The following is a 7,056-nucleotide window of genomic DNA, read 5'->3' on the forward strand; positions in this document are numbered from 1 at the left end:
CTTGTTGTAAAAGGTTTATGGGAAAATACATACCCCCCCAACGTATAGCCAGATTAATTATGACGCACCCAACCTTTGCGGGCGACCTATTACCCCCAGTCTTAATTTTTCAGTATTTTAGTACCATTTTCGACTGACGTGGCAAAATAAATAAATTATGGCGAGTGAATTGAAAAAAATAAAATGTTGCAACTCAGATGCTTAAAATTGAGAAAGAAGACATTGAAGACACCTTCCCTCCCTCTCTTCCACATTTCAATTGTTAAATGCAATTTATTTTTCTCTTTCTTCTTCTTTCTCCTTTTTCTCTTTCTTCTTCTTTCTCCTCGATCGCCGCCGCCGCCACATCGCCGCCTCCTCCTCCTCCGCAGCAGCAACAGGAGGTACAAAAAATATTTAAAATGGGTTGAAGAAAATGGTTAAAAATATTTTGGTGTTTGATTTTCCTTCAAATGAATGTGTGTGTTAATGGAGGAAGAAAATGCATTGAATGTGTGTGTGTTAATGGAGGAAGAAAATGGGTTGAAGAAAATGGGTTTTAATGGAGGAAGAAAATGGGTTGAAGAAAATGGGTTGAATGTTTCTTTAAAATAAACTCTTTATGATTGATGATTAAATTGAATGTGTGTGTTAATGGAGGAAGCAAATGAGTTGAATGTGTGTGTTAATGGAGGAAGAAAATGGGTTGAAGAAAATGGGTTGAATGTGTGTTGTTAATAGAGGAAGAAAATAGGTTGAATGTGTGAGTGTGTGTTAATGGAGGAAGAAAATGGGTTGAATATGTGTGTGCTAATGGAGGAAGAAAATGGATTGATGGATTTCTTGAAATGAAGAAGAAGAAGAAGAAGAAGAGAAGAAGAAGAAGAAGGTTTAGTGATGAAGAAGAAGAGTTTAGTGATGAAAAAGACAAAATTAATGGTTTAATAGTTAATTAGAGGTTAATTAGTGTAAATATAATTAATAAAAGAAAAATCAAATGAAAAAAAAGGAAAAGTGGCAGTGACGTGGCAGCAGCGTGGCACCAATGTGGCGGAGAGTGTGCAACAGGGCTTCAATTTATTTTTTGCCACGTCAGTCAGAAAATGGTACTAAAATACTGAAAAATTAAGACTGGGGGGTAATAGGTTGCCGGCAAAGGTTGGGTGCGTCATAATTAATCTGGCTATTCGTTGGGGGGGGGGGGGGTTATATATTTTCCCAAGGTTTATTAAACTCCTTGCCCTTCTAAACAACTATATTGTTGTGTTCTAGCTGTTTTCCTACACATCACGTGTGACACATGTATGTAATATATGTACATGAACAATTCAAAAAACATTTTAAAACCCACATCAAAGTTTGTACGTTTAGAGTTTTAAGTTGTAATTAACGGGTTAGGATTTTTTGTACTCCACGAGAGGATATGAAATGGTAGGTGATAAAAATTCAATCTTTTGAGCCCCTTTCTCCGTTTCCCTTTATTATATAAGAGAACAACAACAATAAGTCATTAATTCTAAACTAATTAATTTCCCTTATGAATTCTCAATACATTCTTCAAACAAGTAAAAATGTAACCGACAAATACATGAAAGATTTAAAGAATTTGTGAGTGTATGTTGGATTTTTTTGTAGAAGAAGCCTCAAAGTAAAAGAGTCGCAGCAGGGAAAGTTGGTGTTCTAACAGAAGCAAAGCTATTAGAAAGGATTACGTCATAGTATACATGTTTGGTTTTTCGTATCCATAGACAAATCTAGAATCCAGCCGAGCCCGAGACATCTACTTTTCTCTCTCTTTCTTCTCCTTTGGTATTCAACTCTAATTTTCTTTATGCATGTCTTTTACAGTTTGATTTTTCGTGCTACCGGCAGCCCAGTGACAATGATTGGCTCTTTCTCAGGTTAACAGCTAATTTATTTTAGTCGTGCTAAATTCTAAGCCTACTTAACCATCAAACAGTTATGGTCGTGTATGTCAATCAATCCCTCATTTAGTCTTGTAAAATGATCTTGTTTAAGATGCTGAAGATTTTAATCAAATTTTAAGGTACCCCCACCCAAATTAAAAATTGCACTGGAAATCGTGAAAGTAAGAAACCATCTCATAACAAGAAGATAAGTTGGACATATGGATTTTTGTGTCCTATCTCAAGAAAAGACCACAGCAAAATTTAACAGAAGGCTGCATATCTACATACGTGTGAATGTGCAATGTTGAGGCTGCCAAAAAACGTTGAATAACTTGCATATCATCTTCGTTACTTCATCCTCTTTAGTTCCCAGTGATCAATCCTCCCTACCGAGCAAAGTTGTGCAAACTTGATTCCAAAAATATCTCTTTTGTAGTAAGCAAAAATCACAAAAATAAGGACAACGGTTCCTGCAATTAAACGGCATAAAGACAGTCAAAAGGAAAATCTTCAAAAGTATGATTAAATTGAAATGTAAGTATTTGAGTAGACTGGCCTTTTACAGTTTTTTTGCTGGTGTGGATGGTTGACCTTTCAACATTGTGCTTGAAGAGTCAGATGCAATAACTGCTTCCTCCATGTCCACCGCACTTGTGCTTAGAGGCTTCATTTTTTGGTGTTCCTTTGATTAATGCTAGGTGGAAAGATAGGTTCCCTTTCTACGTAGGACAGAATTGATACAGTTGTTTGAGCTTCTCCAGGATGACTTTTTTAATTGAATTAGGAACAGTTTGTCCGACAACATCTTATGAACATGGTCAATGGGCAGGAGTTGATTCTGCAAGTGAAGAGTCAGAAACGATTTAGTTGTGGCTCATTTTTGGAGAAATAGCAAATCAAAAACATATATGAAGTATGGTACTATATATAAATAAGGGTCAAACTTGACCAAAGTTGTTTCAAATATATGTTCTACTGTCATGGAAAGCATCTTCTCCGCTATATCTCTAGAAATTACTATCGTAATCGACCCACTGCCATCAATGAGATCAATTTGGAAGGTACACCTGCAACCATATTGAGTTTAATATTTGTACACATAAGTTATATTTTGTCGAAATGAAATTTATATGTATGGTGAAAACGTAATACCGAGGCACTAATGTTGTCTGTCAATTACACTTTGTGCATGCAAATTCTCTTTTTTCTTTCGTGTGTTTTTTTGTTTGCATCCTGAACATTCAAGCACACAAAATTTCTGCAGGTCATTTGAAATAAACATTTCGACCTCAACATAGAAAACTCCAATCTGTCAAGGAAGATGAAAAGTAGATGTATATTATTCTGTTTCATGAATAAACCTATTCACATAGAGATAAGTGAAACACTTACTGAAGTTTGTGTTTAAATTTCTGCAATGGGGATAACTTGCTGGGTGGGAGTTACTGTGAGAGACGTTGATGTCGCATATAAGCTGTCTGATGCATAACTCGAAAGCATGTGTTTGTTTGTTTTTGCCCTATTGTCACACCAAATAAAGTATTCAATATGTTGTTCAGGGGCAAGTTAAAAAGTAAAGTTGATAAGCTCGAACGCCTGTGGGTAAGCAGGATTTATGTGTATTGTTGAGTTGAATCAAGTTTGCAGCGATAAACCTGTATGGCACAATGTATGTGTAATGTTGTATTAAAAATATGTAAGTACAATATTTGAATATGTGCACCCTCTAATAAGCAGATATTCCTATATTCCTTCTGAGGATTACTGGGAATTCTTCATCCTTTCCCATTTTAGCTTAGAGCTCAGTACCTTCAATTTCTCCGAAGCCTTCCCATAAAGTGAGTAGAAACTGTTTTTTTCCTGAGAGTGCGGGGAATATAATACTAATTTTTTAAGCATCTATCGTAAGGATATGCATATACTTCCCAAGGAAAATAAGGGCATATAATTTGAAATAAATGGTGTACTTACTGATTAAATAAGCAATAATCTCTAGGCACCTGTTTTGATTGCGACCTGCTTATTTTGGAGGGCCACAACGTAGGACGACTCCTAGTATATCTGCTAGTAAGATATAAGGTAATATAATGAATGCGTACATCTATAAGCATATATAGTTTAGCATGCTAGTAATTGGTAGGAGTGGTATACTAATTTCGACAGGAGAATGAGGAGTCACATGAGCAAATGCGATCCAAAGTTGTGATATTCAGCTTAGTTGATGGTGGGAGTGGTTTCTCATGCTCATCAGTTGGCTTGATATGTTCAATTATAGTTTTTTTATCGAGTACCCAATAAAACTTGTGTATTGGTTTGCCGTATAAAGTGGGCGAAACTCAAACTCTTGCGGCGAAAATCAGATATGTCTGCAAGATTTGAAGCTTCTCTGCATAATGCCCAATATCATCACCATACACAACAACCCTAATTTGTTGCTCCTGTAGAGTTCAATATATGTCTCAAATGCACGCAAATTATACTACCATATAAAGCAAATTAAATGATAATGCTATAGATAAAATTACCTCTTCATCTTCCAAAATTAAATTTTGGAATCTGATTTTCTTCTCAGGACTTTCTCGCTCACGGCTCATGTCAACGATTTGGACTTTGGAAGTCCAATATGGCGTGTCGGTTGTTATTTGATCGATGTTTAATCTTGATGCCATGTGTCTGCTAACTGTATAACTTTATTTACAATAGTATTGTCAGGTATATAAGCCACAAATTGCAAGGAATCAATTTATTCAAGATGCGTGTATGTTTTAGTGAAAGGAATGATCTACTAAGTTAAAAACAAAGTCTATCCATTCATGCATCTCAAAAGATACACAATCCCAAACTGGATTGGCTCAAAACAAGGAAGACATCAAATGTTAACACAACTCAAACAACTTGCACAAAAAAAAATCCAAAAGAAGAAAACGAAAGAAGATGCTCAAATGTAACATTCTACTTGTACAGTACATATTTGCTTTTCAGTACCTTGCAAGTTATTGAAAAGGGCACACACAAGAAATAGTCAGGGCAAGTTCCTGTTAAGTGTATCAACTTCACTATTTACGTTTCATTGACAAAAAAAAAGTGTATCTTTATTTTAATACTTTGCATGATATGATCGATAATATTGTCAAAATGGAGCATCATGAGTTGCTAAATTATACATAAATGACTCGAAGAATCTACTCGTAGATACATCGTAGCATGAAGTAGCATTAGATAGTTCTATGTAAGATATTTCAACATAAAACTATTTGTGGCAACATATAGGTTTGAAGAAGCAGTTAAATTGGACCTCTGATCAAAAAGAGAGAACCAAGTGATACAGGATAAGGAACACATTAAATAATGTATAAAGAGAAGGTTTTTTAATAGGTAAAAAGTAATTTTATAAATAACAGTGACAAATAGATGTCGGGCCGTTACAAACAAAAGTAGGTGACCTCTATAGTTGTCGTATCAAAATACTATCTTTCTACCATCACCTGAAACAAAGCATGTGTTGGTTAGAAAATTCCTACATTCCTCTTATATCCAGGTTCATCCAAAGAAGAGCAAGCAATCAAGTGAATGACAATGATTGATTTATTAAGCACCTAAAAATGAATGTTAACTTTCAATTACATCATGTAAGTTCCTGTTATGTACTTAAAGGAGTTATTGACTCAGTGGAAGTTTTATTAAGTTCTTTTCATGAAAGACCTAAATGAACAACTAAAGGATCTTTCAAATTTGTTTTCAAACAGAAATACAATTGTAGGTGTAGCTAAGGAGATCGGCTATCTGATAACTAACACAGTGAACGTTCTCTCTTCCCACGCTGCTCGGCACTCTCCAATGGACCTTTGTACTTTTGCTTTACTTCTCAAGCCAAACTCTCTACATACCTCTCCCCCACACAAACATTACAAGTTCTTAAAATCTAATTGTAAAATCCTAAATTATTTTAAGGAAATGAGTACAAAGTATCATCTCTCTGAAACTCCACATGTTCATAATCTTTCCATCTATTCTTTTGTCTTTTTATTTCCTTTTCCAATTTGTTGTTTTTTTCTCACTAAATCAGAACTTTCCAGCACTAAATCAAGAAACTGCAAGAAGGATGCACACTAAACAGACACAACATCTTTATTGGATAACATAAAAAAGGTGCCATCTCTAACAATAAAAAAAGGTGCTATCTTGCAAGTTCATAATCTTTCTGAAACTCCCCAAGTTCATAATCTTTCCATTGTAAGAAGGAACCAAACTAAACAGACACAAAATCAATTGGCTAAATATAAAAAAAGGTGCTATCTCTACCAATTTAAACAAAAGGTGCTATCTTGCAAAATTGAGTACCTGACCCTTTATCTTGAACCCGCGAGGATGATTTTCGCTGGACTTTCCTTGATTTTGGGACTTAAGTAGTATTATATTTTTGGGTTAGAACTATATTACGAGCCCGTTTGAATTGGCTTATAAGTTGTTTTCAGTTTTTTTGAGTGTTTGGCTGGCCAGCTTAAAGTCATTTTGTGCTTAAAATAAGCTCAAAAAAATAATTGGGCCCATTTAACTTAGTTTATCTAAAACATCTTATAAGCTAAAAACAGCTTATAAGCCAAAAAAATAAGTTAAACTACCCAATTTATTTTTTTTAGCTTATAAGCTGCAACAGCAAACAACTTATAGGCATAAGCCCATCCAAACAGGCTCTATGATTATGATATGAAGAAAGGAAGAAAAGGATCAGGAAGCAGGAAGAATTCAACGGAAAGAAGTAGAAGCTTCTGAGTGAAAAAAATAAAGGAATGAAAGATGTAAATACAAAATTGTACTTGAAAAATATTTGTATTTACTGATATACCCTTGTTCGTGTTGGTCCTCCAACTCCCATTTCTAATATAAGTAGAGATTACTGAATTTAAATTTAATAGGGCTTCAATATGAATATCTTGACACTTGTGAAAAACAAAATGAGAAAATTTTATAAATAGATATAATTTAGAGCGTAATTAGAAAACGTTGTTACAGTTTGTGTATTCGAAACATAGCTACAACCAGTGTTTTAAGAGGCGGGGGCGCGAGGCTAGGCGTTTTACGCAGTACGGGGTGAGGCGTAAGCCCCGAGACACAGGGCGTAAGTCTCATGGATCTACGGGCGTATATCTCATGTATCTCCAATTTT

At 34.9% G+C, this 7,056-nt stretch overlaps 1 pseudogene; it reads right to left on the minus strand.

The window, feature by feature from the left end:
• Window positions 1-2,060: 2,060 nt before the first annotated feature.
• On the minus strand, window positions 2,061-6,640 carry LOC132628006 (uncharacterized; annotated as a pseudogene).
• Between the last annotated feature and the right edge of the window lie 416 nt (window positions 6,641-7,056).

Source organism: Lycium barbarum, chromosome 2 (genome assembly GCF_019175385.1).
Source record: "Lycium barbarum isolate Lr01 chromosome 2, ASM1917538v2, whole genome shotgun sequence".
Lineage (NCBI taxonomy): Eukaryota > Viridiplantae > Streptophyta > Magnoliopsida > Solanales > Solanaceae > Lycium > Lycium barbarum.